The sequence below is a fragment of the Lissotriton vulgaris genome, chromosome 6 (genome assembly GCF_964263255.1).
Source record: "Lissotriton vulgaris chromosome 6, aLisVul1.2, whole genome shotgun sequence".
Lineage (NCBI taxonomy): Eukaryota > Metazoa > Chordata > Amphibia > Caudata > Salamandridae > Lissotriton > Lissotriton vulgaris.
Window position 1 is genome coordinate 519,432,436 of NC_141694.1, and position 18,230 is coordinate 519,450,665.

An 18,230-nucleotide genomic window follows, 5' to 3' on the forward strand; every position below is an offset into this window, starting at 1 on the left:
TTGTGCAATCGCTTTAATTCGTTCTGGGGTCAATCGTTTTCCCTCCTTCGACAAAAGATTACCTGAATAGGTAACCTCTTGGCGGCAATATTGCAACTTAGAAGGGGACACTTTATGATGTAGATCAGACAAATGACGCAACAAAGAAACCGTCACATCCTTACAAACATCCTCCAAATCAGCAGCAATCAGCAAATTGTCAACATATTGAATCAAAGTGGCACCTGGAGGCAAAAGGAACGCGTCAAGCTGATATTTCAAAGCCTGACTGTAGATAGAGGGACTTTCACAATAACCTTGAGGAGCACGCTTGAACCGGAAACTTCGGCCTCCGAGAGAGAAGCCAAAAATATCTCTACTTTCCTCAGCAATAGGAATACTAAAGAAAGCAGTCTTCAGATCGATAACAGAAAACCATGCTGCCGAGGCGGGTATCATAGTAAGCAAAGCAGTAATGTCTGGAACGACAGGAAACTGGGGAACAACAATCTTGTTGACCTCCCGAAGATCAATCACAAAACAATAAACAGGTGGTTGAGAAGGATCGCTGCGTTTAAGAACAGGAAGAACGGGACTGTTACAAACATTACCTCTCGTTTCTTCAACCACACCCTTCTGGACCAGATCATAAATAATAGCCAGCAAGGCTCGCTCACCATCATTAGAAATCTTATACTGTGGACTGCGTGGCAACTTAATATTAGGCATGATAGTAACCACATAAGGAGGAATCTCTAACAAACCAACATCATTCGGACCTGTAGCCCAAAGCATAGCAGGAAGAGATTGCAACTCAGGCAGAAAACTATCCTCCCATAGATAGATAGGAATAACCAATTTCTTACCCAAAGTAAGACGCACACCAGAGGGGGAACAATACAATGTTGCATGAAGACGTTTCAACAGAGCCAGACCTAACAAATTTTCTCCGCAACCAGTCGTTAAAATAAGTGAGGCTTCTAGATCGTAAGGACCAATCGAAAGAGGCAAAAGACAAGAAACTGGGTTAGCAACTGGGGCGCCAGAAAATCCTACAGAAACGTTTGTTAAGCCAGACAAAGGTGCCCCAGGGAGTTTTGAATGGATCATAGAACTTCTCATTGCACCAGTATCCAAAAGAAATGGCTCTGCAACACCCAAAGCAACTACCTCAACATAAGGCCCATTCTGATCCACTGGAACTGATACAACTCCCTTACTTTGTCCATGGCTGTCCTAACTGGAATGAAAATCCTGAACCTCACCTTCAACACAGTAATCATCATTATAATATTGCGCAGACTGAGTATTCTGCTGATCAAAATAATTCAAAGAGTTCTGAGGGGGAAAGGAACGCTGCCCTTGAGGCAACGCATCTCGCCCTCTACCCCTAGGTGCTGATTGAAAACCACAACGGCCTCGCAGCCCTTGAAATCCACCATTACGCTGCAATAAAACTGGACAACTATTCTTAAAATGGCCTTCCTCTTTACAATAGGCGCACTGATTAGGACCAAGAAAAGGTCGTGGAACAAAAGGCTCATGTTCCTGCAGCAACCTTTGAGACTGAATAGGTTGCTGGAACTGACGCTGACCGGAACGAGGAGGATAAGCCTGCTGAAGAAGAACTTTCGTTTTTAAATTCTTAGTCTTCTTCCCAGCTTTATCTTTTTCCTCCTTGTCCCTGATCTCATAATATTGAGCAGTAGCTAATATTTGGGCAGAGGAAGAAACATCCCAAAAACTTTCCGAATCTTTCAACTTATGAGACAATTCAGGAAGCAGATTGAAGACAAATTTATCCACAAACAATCGTTGTCCCCCTTCAGTACTCAAATCCTGACCACTATGGTAAATAAATGTCTCCTCAAACCGAGTAAAGAAATCAGAGACACTCTCATCTTTCTTCTGTTTACACGCAGCTAACTTATCCCAGTTAACACGCAAGGCAGGCATCATCGTCTTCATTAAAGTTATGATTCTACCAAGCAACTGTGTAATCAAATCATCTGGCTTAGCACCACCGAATTGTGCTGCATCTGCAGCAACTATATCGGCCCAACTACCACCTAAAGCTTGATCGAGGTCCTCTCTACGAATCCGAGCCCACAATGCTTGTGGATCTACATTCCCCATCAGCATATCAACATTAGCCAAATGTTAGTCATGATACAGGCACCAACAGTCTGGGACAACTCTTTATAATATCCAGCAGGATTTTTATGAGAGTCTGGCAAAGACTGCTTAAGTGCTAAAACTTCAGCTCGTTTCCAAGGAACATGTACCCATACGCGCTGAAAATGGGCGGGGACACCTGGAACATTACCTGCTTGCGGTACCGCATCCCTCCATACTGGAAGAACTTCTCTCATAGGATAATTCTTCGTTTTCTGTCTAACTGCAGGATCAGGTTCAGGAATAGTCCGAGAAGAATATAAAGACCTAAAAGTAACAAGCGTCTGTATAGCATCCTTAACGTCAGGACCCACAATAAGTCCTTTATCAAACCTATCCTGCATCTCCAATAGAGCCTGAGGAGTTAGATCCAATTCCATATCCTCCCATCCTTTAACAAGTGCGTCACACATAACATTAAAAACGTATCTCTGTGTAGGCGCATTCCACTGGAGAAAGGTACTCAGTATATCGGGTACACTATATATTGGACCATTCATTATCCATTTATGAGCAAGGGAGTCAAATACAACTCGTTCCTCGGAATCTGGGAGATGACTACGGGATTGCCTTCACGAAAAAGCAAGAGACCTATTGAACGAGCCAAAAAGGGGGAAGAAAAGACCAGAGACAGTATCAACTAACCAATTACGAATCGGAGAAGAAGTAGGGAGTAACACTGGAGACGAAGTATTAAGCAAAGGAAGAGAAGGACTACTCGTTGCAAGAGACACAAAAGGCAAAGAAGACTGAGGTACAGATGTTTGTGGCAAAGGAGGTGCAGGCGGTATTACTGGTAGAGGCAAAGTTGCAGGAGCCGGAGCTCCGGGCTAAACAACAGGTTGCTGCACAGGTGGCAATAATACAGGTGCATTTGCACCTGGCGCATAAGGCGGAGATAATTTCAACAAATGAGACATTAAGGGATCTTCATCAAGATCTTTACGTTGTGGAGGTAACACAGGATAGCACCTATCCATTGCCATCCCATGCTGTCTATCCGAGACCTCAATCGCTCGATCAGTCTCATCGTCTTTAAATTGCTGGGCAGCCTGTATAACCGTCATATCTTTCAATTTCCTATCTCTTTTTGCTTGTTTAATTTCTCTCTGTTTGGCTTCCTTACGCCAAAGGCGGAAAGAGTCAAACATTACCGGCCGGGCTTTTCTTTTGAACAGAATTGATTCCAAATTATCTAATATGTCAGGCTCAAAGCTACCATTTTGTGTCCACCGTAAGACACCATCTTTCTTTGTGTATCGGATCCATGCATCGTTAAAAGCAATGGGACCAACACCATGCTTAGATTAGAGCTCATAAGTGGGAGTTCCAACCGGAGGAATCGGACATGACTCCTCAAGCCGGGAATCCCTGGTACAGCAAAAACAACAGAATTTCCTAAATACGCTCAGACCAGGCATTTTAAGCACACTAATACGTTTACTAACTTCGAGGAGTGAAAGCAAAGAACCCAGTACAAAAGTACTCACCCCTCGGCTTCGACTATTGCAATAGGCAAATAACAAAAGTCAAAAAACAAAACTAAGAATTGGGAGCTACCCACGAATACTGAACTAAATGGTCTTCTCATGCCAACAGAGGTCCGTCTAACGTCTCGCGATACCAACCATCACGAGAGGGTCCAAGGCAGGGCGGTAGTCAGGGCAGCAGTCATCAGCAGCTGTCGGAAAAGGAGTAGCCGTGCTGAAAAAGACCTTCAGTCCACTTCGACATACAGGGGTCGCTTGGCGTGGCTTGCGAATCCTCCGGAATTTTCTTGCGGGGCTTCTCACGACCCTCGGGCTGAACTGCCACCACTGAAACCGCCCTTCGTTGGGCGCCAGTTGGAGAACCGGGCCTTATGGGCCGGGCGGTGCAGGGCACACCTAAATCCCCGGATTCACCTGCCTTGTAACTAACAGAGACACGAGACACTCCGTTGAGCGTGGAAGCCAGGTTTATTAGCTGCAGCTAAGCACAGTTGTCCTAGAAGTTACACACAGGGTGGATTCTAAGGAGACTGCCGCTTCAATCCGTGGCGCACAATCTTTTATAGAAAACACATTTACAATATCCCACTCCCTACACATACAAAACGAACCAATGAGAAAAGTTGAAAAACAAGCTATCAGGTGTCTAAAAATACGCCCCTTTCTCGGATCCCGTGTGCTACCCTCCCAACAAATTAATCAGTGATGGTGTTCACAATCCCCTCTCGCAGGTGGCAGGACATGCTTGTGTGTCTCAAAGGATAGTTATGTAATAGGAGCATACAAGGAGAGAATGGCGAAGGCCAGTTGGATGAGGTAATATAAGGGAAGAATAGGAGAGGGCAAATAGTCGGCCGAGACAGGGATCAATCGAACCAGACATGGATTAACGAGCTCAGCCAAACACTGACATCGGGTTTCATGAACAAGGACAATGAAGTTACTTTTTAACTGAAAGGACATGTAGCAGCTGGAAAAGCAAAAGCACATCGTTCGCCGTGCTGCCTGAGTGAGGGCAACACAAAATGGCGACAGGACCACAAGCTAGTGGCACAAGCACATTATTGCACTCAGACTAATTGACAGCACTACAAATATTAGAGAAAGGAGCCATTGGAGAAGGAAATGTATACAGATGACACATGAAATTAATTCCTTTCAAAACTGCATCTACAGTTGTAGTAGATAGAGGAGGCAGGGAGCAGTGACAAGGCAGGCAGATGAGGCGCTGGAAGAAATATATTCAAGCTTTCCTTGCCATACTCATGAATGCCTAGTTCCTTTATCAGGAAGCATGCCTTGAGACCTGGGCTGAGATTATGTATACTCCTTTTGGCTCTCCTGCACTAATAACGCCATATTCCAAGAACTACAGATTGTGCCTTGCAAAAGCAATGCTACATTCCAGAGCTCATAAGAAGCTACACGTGGTTCTGTTCGGTGCAGCCAAAGAAAATTACTTTTTTGGCCCAACAAAATATTTAAAGACACAGTGATTAGTGCAATCAATTATTGTCCTTATTTGCTCAAAAGCTAAAATAACACAGCGCAGAAGATTTACGATGAATAAATATTCCATTTAATTACCATCATGTTTGTTCTTCCAACGAATCAAAATTGAATAGGCTGTCAAACAAACACAAAAGGAACAATAACATCACAAAAAAGAAATTAATAAGGGGTTACAATGACAAGTAGTGAAACAAAAAGCAACATGCCAAATAAAAATTCAAAAGACAATAGCATAGATTTCTCCGTCCTTCCCTAGGTTCCAACTTTAACTTGCAATGTCTGTTCAGTGTATCGCCATAATGGACCTGGACATGAGTTTGTTAAGCGTCAATGCTTTGATCCTATACGGTATGTGTGCATAAATACATCCAGTAGGGTCTTCCTCAGCAAAAAAGATCAAATGACAGCCCCAGGAGTCCAAATGGCCAAAGACAAAAACAGCTACTCTGTACTTGGAAGGAGTATTTTCAAACAGGGAGAATTGTCACCTCGGGGCGACCATCAAAGGGAGGTGGGTTCACAAAGCGCCTATAGGAGAGTTCAATTCCAATGTGTTCTGTCTGGTAAGAAAGGCAGAAAACACTCCTTTGTGATAAAAGATAACACCATCCCCTGGTCTAGTTCCACTGGTCAGGGAGGGGACCCATATCTTAATAGGGCCACAATGTCATTGAGAAGGTTCCTTCTATTTGGGGGCATACCATTCATCAACATCACCTTCATTCAATTTCCTATTTACGATGGCATGGGGTGCTCGATCTCGGCTCGTAAGTCACATTCCAGAACTCAGCAGTAGAAAGCAGAATGCTGATTTTAGTTGGAATGTAGCTGAACCTTCGTAGGTAGCACATAAGTCCTAATGATGCATTTCTGCTTAGTGCAGAGTAGCTTTGGATGGAAGTGTTATTCTAAATCGCGTTTGGATTCCTGGATCTTATCATTAGAACAATACTTTGAAGAATTGATTGAAGTACCACAACCAGGTGGATTATGCCACCTCGCTGCGAGAGTTGGGACAAAGGTGTCCTAACTATAAATGTTTTTCTATTTGTAGGGATTTATTTTTAAATTATTTTATTATTTTTGCAATGATAATTTGTACATTTGTGCAAAGATGATATTTGGGATGATCACCCCCAAATAAATCTGATATTTTGGTAGTTGAAGATTCAAAAGGAGGAGAATGCATGAGATGAAATTGTGCTGCAAGCAGACAGAATAGCCAGCATTGGGGTTATAGGGTTAAAACACCTGACATAACCTGACCCTCCTAATAGTTATGAAATTTTGCACAGAACTTTAGGGACATAATTACGAGCGCCTTGTGGGAGCATCACCTTTTCTGATGCTCCGGTATGCAAATTACAAATTTATATCTATGAGGCCACAAATATTCATGGCATTGAATGGGCTCATATATATTGAGTAAATCAAGGCAGAGCAAACAATCGTGCTGACTTACTTTCACTCAGGAGGCATTCCGTGGGCTTTGCTGTGGGTTTTCCCACGCAACACCCGTGGAGTATGATGCTGCCACAGATTTACAAGACCATGTAAACTTGGGAAAACACCAAATCCACACGCCTTCTGAAGTGTGGTGTAAGGAGGAGAAATAACTTTATTTCTCCTTATGTTTTCCTCTTTCAATGTGTCCTGCATTCTGCAGCACACATGGTAAGAAGGAAACGGTTCCTAAGTGTGTCTGTGCAGTAAGGTGCCCCTTTCTGCATACAAACAATCCTGCTGACGTCACAGGCACCCTTGCACCATGGTGCAAGGATGCCTGCGTTGGCATGAGGCTGCAAAATGGTGCCAGCACAGGGGGATAGGACAGGAATGCATCGTATTGCATAAATGCAGTGCATCCAGGTCCTTTCACTTTGGTGTAGGGCAGCACAGCAAGAAAACTTGCAGTGCTGCTTTATGCCACATTCCCATAAATGAGGGCATTAGTGAAGAGAAAATATTTGTCATATCAGGGCAGGACTGGACGTAGTGGGCACCAGGCAATCCTCCGGTGCGCCGCACGGGTGGGGACCAGTTTTGGAACCCAAGGGGCCGTTTTTGTTACAGGAACGTTTTTGCAACATAGCAAACCGGCCCTGGCAAAGAGCTTTGCAGCACCCCCAACCCCCCAAAGGGCAAGGAGGGGGTCGAGCACTTTGCCAAGGCCGGTTTTGGTTCCCAGTCCGGCCCTGATCATATACAAAGGGTGAACTTAGGGGCATATATATGAGCCCCTTGCACCACCAGAGCATGGCGACCCAAACCTTGAAATCATATCTATGAGGCCATGCAAATCCAAAATGTGTGGCTTTGTACGGCCTCATAAATATGGAGTAAAGCAAGGCAGTGAAAATCGCTGAGTTACCTGACTCTGTGCTTGGGAGGCGCTCCATGGGTTTCCAGTGGGTGGTCCCATGGTTTTGATACTTCCCAGATTTTCAATACTATGTAAACCTGGAGATGCACCAAAACATTACGCCTCCTGAGGTGAGGTGTAATGAGGAGAAATACGTTTGTTTCTTCTTGTTTTTCCTCTTTTCATATGTGCTGCATTCTGCTTCCCATATGAAAAGATGGTGCCAGCTCAGGGGGGAAGGTTATGAATGCTCTGTATTTGATAAATATGGTGCATTCCTGCTCTTTCACTTTGGGGTATGGCAGCGCAGCAAAGTGACTTGCTGTGCTGCCCTATGCCAAATCTCCATAAATGAGGGCCCCAGTCTTCAGTCATCATGTGGTGAGAACATATTTTAGTTAATTGCAACTACTGCTTCATAACATGGTAGTAGGAAACCATCTCATGGGCCTTCACCAAAATCCCTTAGATTGCTGATAGAAATACAACCCATTATTATGCAGAACGTTCTAGAATGCACATTTCAAGAATGCTGTAAGACCGCAGATATTACTTGCAGTTTTTTGAGGACCTTGCCTTAAGTGAACTTTTGGGATTGATGATTGTCAACATTTCCAATTAAGTATAACATAGATTTGGAGTGTATTCAAGAATCATTTCTCACCGATGAAGCAAAACACTATGATATATACTTTAATTTCCTGCCAAATGATATGTTGCCATTTGCACTCTGTACTCTGGAAGCTGACTTGTTTTCTTTTAAGCACTTTTGAACAGCTAATTAATTGACTCTTTTAAACAAATTCCAATAAACGTCCCTTGGCATTCTGATGGAAATATTGCAACAGTGGTGGAAGTAAATTATGTTTTTGTGCAATAACCGTTAAGTATCCTATCTAAATGAAGGAGCAACATAAACAGATGACTAACACCAATTGTACTGTAAATGCAAACTCATGCATTTTTTCAGAGGAACGGCTTTCCGTCAATGTGCAGTGCATGAAAAGAACCATTTATTTTGGCTAATGAGTTCAATTATGCAATTGCACCACTATTTAATGATTCATAGTCAGAGATTTGTGAACATTTAATATGCGAATTCATCAGTAGCAAGTACGTGAACCAAGCAAGCAGGCACACTATCAAATACAAACACATGTCAAGATTAATATTTTACACATTTTTCACAAGATCATTACAATTCTGAGTCATTAATAAGAATTCTCTTTCATTGCTACTACAGTTGTGGAGTATTTCTTCTACAGCACTATTCTTTTAATCAAAGGGGCAGGTCAGGGAATAGTGTCAGTGCACGACTGTATCTTTTAGTAAAATAATTAGTTTAGTTTAGAGAAGTTCAGTTTCTAGCAGCCATCGTGCCTCATCCTAAAGCATCTAGTGGTTCATTGATAAAGAGACGCAGTTCCATGATTCTGCTAACTAATGTTAAACTCATTGGGGTAGATTTATCATTCTTTCAGGCAGTGCACCACATCAACCACCTTGTGAAAAGAAAATGACTGGAATGCACCATATTTACCATTATACGGCACATTGTTGCAAGGGTGCTTGCATTGTAGGCAGGATTTTTTTTCTGCAGAAAGGGACATTTTCATGCACAAAAACTGTCCTCAGAGACATTTTCCTGATTCCAAGTATGCTCAGTCTCGTAACAAAAGCCACCACAGCCACCAATGGTGTTGGGGGGGGGGGGGGGGGGGGGTCCGAGCTCCACAGGCCCCCCTCCTGCACTGGCAGGTCCCTGGTCTGAGAGCACCGGACCAGTTCTGGAGCCTGGGGGCCTCCTGCGTGTACAATGCAGGAGGGCCTCTTAAGTTTTGTTATGCCACCGAGCGTGCAACAGAAAGCAGCAAACTTAGGAAGTGAAAGGAACGAGCAAGAATAAAGATATTTCTTCTCATTGTGCCTCTGGTGGGGAGGCGTAGAATTCATACGCCACTCAGGTACACCAATGCTGGTAATTCTGGGAATGTGTCGGAATCCTTGGGTGGATGTGTGGGAACCCCCCCGCTACACCCACTTTCCACCCATGGAACACCTCTCTGCCACAGAGTAACGCAAGGCAGTAATTTGCGCTGCCTTGCATTACTCTAAGGTTATCAAGCCTCTCAGGGCCACGCAAGCTGGCCTTACATGGCTTGATAAACCCTATTTGGGTTTTGCATTGCCCTTGTATCCCCTTCCATGGTGCAACGATGACGCAACACCTTAATAAATATGACCCCCCCCAGTGTCTTTAATCTATCACAACAACCCTAAACCTACTACAAACTGAATACACACCTCTTTAAAGAACACTACATCCTAACAAAATGCCAGTCTAACACTAGTCCCAGTAGCCAAAATTCTACCCAACCATTCCTTTACTCAGGCCTTTCAAGGCCTGGACCAGAACTTAATCAGTGCCCATGTGTGACTCTCTCGATGCTTCGTCCATTTTGCAATCAACTCCTGTTTCAAAGTGATAAAGCACATGTTGTCCAGGCAGAAGGAAAAATCAAAATTTTAGCACCATATAGTTTTATGTCCTCATACGCTGCCTCATTATTAATAAGAAGTCACGTTCAGGTTTCTTTGCATTTACAACAACTATATAAATGCATTTGGCTGAAGGGGAGAGTGTCAAGGAAAGCGTTGGAACTTGTAGTATAATGCGCACTCTTCTTTCCATTTGATGGCCCTTCATGTGTTTTTGCTTTTGACTATGTACACCACTCTGCTGCCTGTGGCTAGTTTTGTGATATACAAATACATATACATACATACATTACCTACTAGAATCTACATACGAAACACATATTTTTGTAAGACTATTCAATATCTTCCAAGTCTTTTAACACAGAATTACTAATAAATTCTGCTGCTCTCCTTCGACTGCAGAACTAATCTGCACTGGACTGATCACCTAATAAGCCATAACACTTTGTATAGTCAGGCATAGCTTCAAGTGATGCTGTCAAGAGTATAAAGAGGGACAAATGGCTAAATTATTTTCTGATCGTACTTTTCTCCAGAAATCCTTCATGTCCAAGGCCAGGAGTGATAGCAGACATGCGAGCTGGTGGCGTCCCTTGGAACCCTCTGAGCTGGTTTTTATATTTCTCTTTGAAATGGAGGCATAAAGATAGCAGCAAGCAGGAGGTCAGTGTGTTCCTCGATTAACTTCGTACAATACCATGCCTGTTCATTTATTACAGCCACTGTTCCAACTTTTATGTTTTAGGACAATCAAGATCCATGTAATGTGTATAATGTAGCGTATACAACTATAGACATGTAAGGCTAAAATAGAGTGGGTATTGCCAGTGGTGCTATTCCATTGTATGATGGGCACATGACAGGACAATGTGCAAGAAAAATACCATTTGCGTATTTCTGTAATGCTCAGGATAGTTCATCCCAAATCCCATTGTTTGCCCTGGTCTCTGTACTGAGACAACAACACTTCTGTGTCATTTGATGCTTGTGACCTTGACTGTGACATGCCATGCAATACATTCAGGTAGCAGACAATGTGTAATGCAAGCATTGGTACGTAGCGATTGATCTTTGTGAACATGTTTGCAAACAGCACTGGTGCTATCAGCTGTACAATGTAGCAGCTGGGAAAAGTAGACTTATGTGTACTGATATCACGTCAGACTGGACCTTCTCATGAGTGAGTGAAAGGATACATGCTATCTGATTTTGATCAGATTTAATGTTTTGGACTATGTGTAGTTGACAACAGATGTCTGTGAATGGCTAACAAAGTAGGTGTTAGCTGGAAACAGGGGATATGTACATGGATGTGAAAGTTACACATTCCTAATGGAATTTAGGGTTGTTACAAGGGCCATTATTATTTTCAGAAAACTAAATCCATGGTTTAGCACTATAAATCTGATATCTGGAAATGTGGCTTAACTGACATCTGAGAAGGACAGATATTTTCAGGTGTAGGATACAACAGCATCTAAGCTATACAATATGTGAATGATGATATTTATCAGGGAGGGATATGCTGACTTGTCCTTGTGAGCTGTGGACATCAGCAGGATTTACACGATACTTAGTAGTGTTGTCAAGAGTTAGCAAGTTAAATGTTCTTCACTTCTATTTTGGGCACACAATGATTCTACCTGGCCTGGTGGTATAGTAGTCCAAATATCCTTGATGTTATATGCAGTCATTGTCATTGGCAGTGTGACAAGCTGTGTGTACATCCCACACTGCTAACAGTGTTGCAATCTGCATGGATTTAATTAGAAAACTGCGCTGTGCTGACATGGGAGCTGTGGAGAAGTGTGGCTCGGGGGTGGAGAAGTGTGGCTCAGGGGTGGAGAAATGTGGCTCAGGGGTTAGAGGTGGCAGACCCGGAAGCTGAGATCGGCCCTGGACCAGGGTTCAATTCCCTGCCTCGGCGGGTCTTGGGCTAAAAATTCCACGGACTCGATAATTCTTGCTCTGGTGCCTTCTCGACTCACGGGTTCACACTCTGGGACTCTGGGCAATAGCTTGCTTAATCTCCACAACAGCCCCTCGTGGCGGGATGCCTGGCTTTCACCTTGTGGATACCCTGCCGGGGTTATCTCACAGGGGAATACCAGGATGGGTTCCCTAAGCAAGCGCCGGGAAACCCACTGCGGGTAGCTGTGCGCTATATAAGCTCAAATACATTACACATTACTTGTAGACATATATTTTTGCATTGCTATGCCTAAATCCTATGTGTGACTTCTAATGAGTTACACATGTGACACTTAGAACTGCTTCATCTACTAATGGTCAGATGTGCAACTGTAATGTGTGAAATAGCCTGTTCCATGACTCCTACATCTTGAGAAGGTGAAACATGACATTGCATCAGACTATGTTCCTGACACCATTATGTGAGAATGTGCACAGATCTTGTAGCTTTCACTAATGTTTCATTGACATAATGTGAACAAATGTTGTAATTCCAGTGCAGATTGTGATGCTGGCCAATCTGGGTAGAATTGTATTACACCTATGTACCAAGTTCATATAAACATCTCAAATATTTTTTTAACCTGTTTTTTAGCATCAGACCAAGGCAACAAAGGAGAAAGTGACATACATGTTGGGGAAGCAGCTGGGCACAGTGGTTCTCGTATTGCCAGTGAGCAATAGGAAACTAGTGGCACCGAGGGTGATGGGAGTGCCACAGAGGAGCTGACTGATGTGACAGCTGTAACATTTTCATCAGAATCCAGTTTCCGTGACGCTTCACAGGTGGTGGTGGATCCCCCTGGACATATGTCCGATCCATATGAGTCCACCACCCACCCTATCATCTCCATCCTCACAGTTGCTGCCAAGCCAGCTCTCTGGTGCCACTTTCCTAAAAGGGGAGGAGTCTCATTTTTATCAGGAACCTCTGTCTCCCCTGCTGCCCTGAGTTCGGAGGCCATTGACCTCCTGAGGCAGATCTCTGTGGTTCAGACAGCAGTGCTGAATGTCCTCCAGGTGCAATCCAATCAGCAGACCCAGATTGTATCATACCTGGAGGGCATTCACTTTGACATATCTTCCCTACAGATATCCATTCAGTCTCTAGCCTTCACATTCATAGCAGCAACCTAACCACACACCCACATCAACATCCACACACAAACACACAGACATAAGGCCAAAGACAGACATACATATACTCAGCAGACACAATACACCCTCACTTCCACATCCACTGACATGCAGGCAGTCACAAATCCCACTGCCCAACGTAGCTCACATACAGACATGCAGGCAGACAGAACACAATCACACACATTCACTACAGACACCACACCATCACACACTGACATGCCACATACTTCAATACCGTCTGACTCCACCCCCCCATTGCCTCTCCTCATACTCACTCAGCCCAGAATATTCACCTCATTGCTCTTAACCTCTTCTCTTCCCAAACTGACCAACCCCATCCCATACATAAAAAAGGATGACCCTGCTGCTCCTGCCATGCCCTTCCACATCCAACCCCAAAACATCTACCTAGCCCCGAAAGGAGACCCAACTTAAACATAAAGAAATCTGGAAGAGGAAAGCACCCTGTCCTGCCACCCCCTACCCCCGCCTAAACCCAGAAGATCATCTTTCCCATCCTATGCCAGTACTTCCACGGGGAAGAGGACTAAAGGAAAAAAGTCTCCCCCTCCCTATTCCATTCACCACCCTTCAGGAATACAAACTCCCAAATTTTTTGAAACCCAGCCCTTCTCCCCTGCATCCTTTGACCCCCTGACCAAGCCAACCCAACCAATCCTGAGCCCAGCCCTCCCAAGGACCAAACAGTAGTTTTTTTATATTGGTGTCAGGCCAGCCCGCTAGATGGCCCTTCTTGGGGATGGTATCCGTTTGCAGGATTACTGAAGGCAAGTTTGGATGGGCAACACTTTGCTGTCCCACAACATTGACATTTGGACTGGCCATTGGGCTTTGATTTCTTCATGTCACTATGGAGCTGAATAAAGCTTTATTTTGGCTTTGGTATTCCTATCTCCAAACATCGCACTTGCTGTTAACTGTCATTCATTAGTATTTTGTGATTTGTGAGTACATTTCGGTTACTAAGCCAATCGTAGAAATGGTCCATGGAGTCAGTAAATCTATTCGGATGTAGTGTGAATTTGTGTACCTACACTGGCTGGGTGTCAATGTCTGCATGAGGTTTGTTTATGAGTGTGGTGCAAAGAGCCAAACCTTGCATTGGATATTGTATGCATTTTTAGTTTAGGCAGATTTCTAAGTCCATTGTGCAAGTGTGTCAACGAACAACACTCAATGAGTGTTTGTTGCATATGCATTTGATGTGTGCAAGTGATTCTTCTTATCAATACACTTGGAGGCATTTAGACTCAACATACATGATTGTTACTTTAGCCACACATGTTCACAGAGCAATGAGTAAACTGAAAATTGCGACTTAATAGAAATGGGACAATTGCTGCTCCTTCAGTGTATAATGATAAGTACTCTCAATAACAAATTTGACACATGTGGATGCCACTTTGTTCCAATACCCATTAGTCCCAGTTGCGACTGATTCTCAATGTCATGTCACACATGGAGAGTGTGAGGGAGGTACAAATTAGACTGTGTCCTAGCCCTGATGTTTTCCTGGACTTCACCTAAATTGGTGATCCATTTTATGTAAGATATCTATGCACTACAGCCTCCTGTGTAGCGAAGTTTGGATAGTTCATGTGGATGGTGTCTGTGGGTCCATGACATTGGTTAGTGCGTTAGACTCCCTTTCTGTACCTACTAATTCATTACTGATGTATTTGCTATTTGCATGAGGACCTAGCTCATGGTACAAGAATGGGTGTCACAGGGTTTGATAGATAGTTCTGATATTGTGTGATTGTTCTGTGTTACACTAAATTGCAGACATATGTACATCAGCTTCTGGTGTTTAAGCACAGTTAGAGTATGTAAGTCTGTGCACATACATTACCAGTTAACTGAACATAGATCACATCATGCTGACTTGGTGGGCCTTTACGTTCTTTATTGGTGCACACATGGTCCCACATTTGATCTTCCACCCAAAGATACAATGCACTATACTTGGCCATGGTTACCTACATGATAGGTGATGTATGTTCTATCAGAGGTCATGTTTGTTGTTAAGTGTGTGTCATGGTTGGGCGGCGTAGCCTTGCATTGGCCGAGATGGCCTCGTAAGCTGAGAGCTCCGCTGAGGCCGGGTAGAAAGACAGGAATATCCTGAATATATCTGGCAGCGGAGGTAAAATCAATGTGTGCAGTGATTTGTGAGCCTCGGACTGTCTAGCAAGCCCACCCATGAGGTGCTTGTGAGAAGTTGGCCTGATATATGATGTTCACTAGTTCTAGTGATCACCTTGTATCAGTCCAAACAACCCTTATGGTGATTGGTTATAAGTCATCCTTATAGACCAGCTATCCTAATGGTAGCATGGACAAAGCAGTCTTAGGCTAAACCCTTTTGGCATGTGAAGCCTGCTGTTTTACCACATATAACCCCTTGAATACCAAATGAAAGGACACCACACAGGTAGTTATGAAAATAAACAATATATTTATTAACTAACAAACACCTCTGAACTCTTTATGAGGTCAGAGGGGTAAGCACATGACAAGACTCTTAAGAAAAATACGGTAAGTTGCACGAGTTACAATGTTGCCCTAGGGGCGCAACAAACCATATACTAAACAAGTGGTGTAAGGAAGTCGATAGAAGGAATGGAGCTGTCCAGAGGCTGTAGGATCACTGGGACTACACTATCCTAACTTTAGGTAAGTAATAGGAAGCCAACGGAAGCCGGGTGCAGAGTGTGAACTCACACTCGAGATGCGTAACAAAGTCAATGGACAGTACAGTTTACGAAAAAGGTGAGTGCGGACAATCCTGACAAGATAGGACTAAAACGACTGTGAATCTGGACACTAGGAGAGTCAATCTACCCTTGAGCACCAAAATGCTCTTGTTACCTCACCCACAGGCTGCGGGTGCATAGGTGCAAAGTCGTGTCGGGTTTCTGCGTTGAAGTCTATGGAGCCTGAAAGAAAAGATGCTGCAGGCGACCAGGAGGAAGATTTCCGGTGTGATCCAAGGGTGGATCAAGGAAGCTGAAGGCCTGAAAGCAGAGGGGACAATGTTCAAAGTCGCTAGCCAGTGACTGGAGTGGAACCAGGAAGGAACCAAATGCTGTTGTCGCGATCAGGTGAAGAGTGGACGCTTGACTCTGCAGCCACATGGACCAGGAGGTGTCTTCGATGACCAGGATGGAGGCATGAGCTGTCCCATGGAGGCTCTCGCTGTTGGCGGTGTTGGATCTGGATTTGGCATCAACAGGCCTTGGCAAAGGCAACCCATGCGGTGAGTGGAATCAGCGTCTGGTGCGGACCAGGAGGGCCTGGGGTGCTTCTCCGTTGCAGGGAAGCAAGGGCCAGTCTAGAGCAACCAGACCAGCAGTGTGGATTTCAAGGATCGTCGTCTAGGAGGCCACTAGAAAGCCGGCAAGTGACCAGACAATGCGTCAAGCAGCAATCAAGCAAAAGGGCCCCAACCAGATCTCGTGGATGATGGAGGGCTGATCTTCTGTGCAGGAGCTGCTCGGGGCTGAGCCTTCTCAATCCCCAAAGCACTTCGTCGAGGATACCTCAGAAGTCGTGCTGGAAGCGAAGTGCAGTTTCCTAAAGATGGCCGGTCCCATGTGTCTCGTCGCACACACGGATCTCAGCTGTGCTGCAGATGTTGGTAGAGGTCGAAGAGGTCTGGAAGTCCGGGTCTCTTTGGGCTCTGAAGTCTGGATCCACTCGGGAAGATGACAAAAAGAACCGCTGGAACGCTTAATGGTGCCTTCTTGTGCAGGGTGGACACTCCTTGCCCACAAGGGAGATTCCTTCAGTCTTCTGTGGAGCAGAACGTCGAAGTCCAGAGTTTCTTCTTGTAAAATCAATTCAGGATAATCTAATTTGGAATGGAACCAGCTCCTACCTTTATAAGGGGGCTGTACTATGACTAGGTCCCTCCTATGGGTGGGACCAGGAAGGGGGGTGGTTACACCCCATATCCTTTGACCGGTTTTGCGCCAGAGCTGAGGCTGGAGTGCCCCAGCAACTGGTTTGAACCGGTGTATGCACAGGGCACCTTGTGTGCCCCAGGCATGTCTCATTCCTTTAAGGCCTGTCTTACCTAATACACAACATCTTGTCTGGGGTGGTGCTAGCACCTCCCAAGGCAGGAAACCCTTTGTCCAAGCCTCCCTCGCTGGAAGGACTCCCAGCAGCAGCAGGTCAGACTTTTGTCTGTGGTGGCAGCATCCATTTTGTGATGCTGAGGCTCGAGTTAAGTTTTACCGGGGTTCACAGTTACATACATGTCGTGTCCCTCTAAAAGGGTGGAATGCTACCCTCGTCACCAGAACTGGCGAAGGGGTAGTATTCCAATTCGTATGACACCTTACTCAACATGTTTTGATAATGCTATGTCAACGTTAGCAATAACCGCGAGGATTATAATGCACTTAAGAGTATATGGTATAGGGTTATCATGGAAACAGCTAAAGTACTTGGTTCCGAAAGCTGCAGACAGGCTCAGCTCATGCCAGAGCACTATCTCACATAATTCCAAGCACTCTGCCTCCAGGATTCTTAAGGCCTGCCATAGGAGTGACTTATAGAAGTATATATGTGTCCATTTTAGGTTTAGATATAGGTATACTATATCTAAAGCAAAGGGTGATTACACCACCTTGCCCCAGCTGATTGATCAGCCAGTTGTGTCAGAATTGGATGGCCAGCCAGGGGTGGCGTAATACATGCTGCAGCCCCTGGTAGGCCTTGGGTTCACTTATGCCCTGGGTACCTATGGTACACTGTACAAGGACTTACAAGAGTGTCCCAATATCAATTGGATATGTACCTAAGGTACATGGAGTCCATTGTAACAGAGAGAGCAGGAAGCCTGGGGTCCTGAATAGCAGGATCCCAGGCCAACTAAGTCGAAAACCAGCAAAACACTAGGCAAAAAGTTGGGGGCAACCACAGTCAGATATCCACCTTCCTACAGTGCTGTACTGGTGGGCCGTCGAGCTACGCAAAGCAGAGCCCAGGGGATAGGCCATCTGTGGTGGCCTGGAGGTATTTTGTTGGGGCTGTGGTGATTCCCAGCGTAATAACCTGCCGGTTGGGGGACC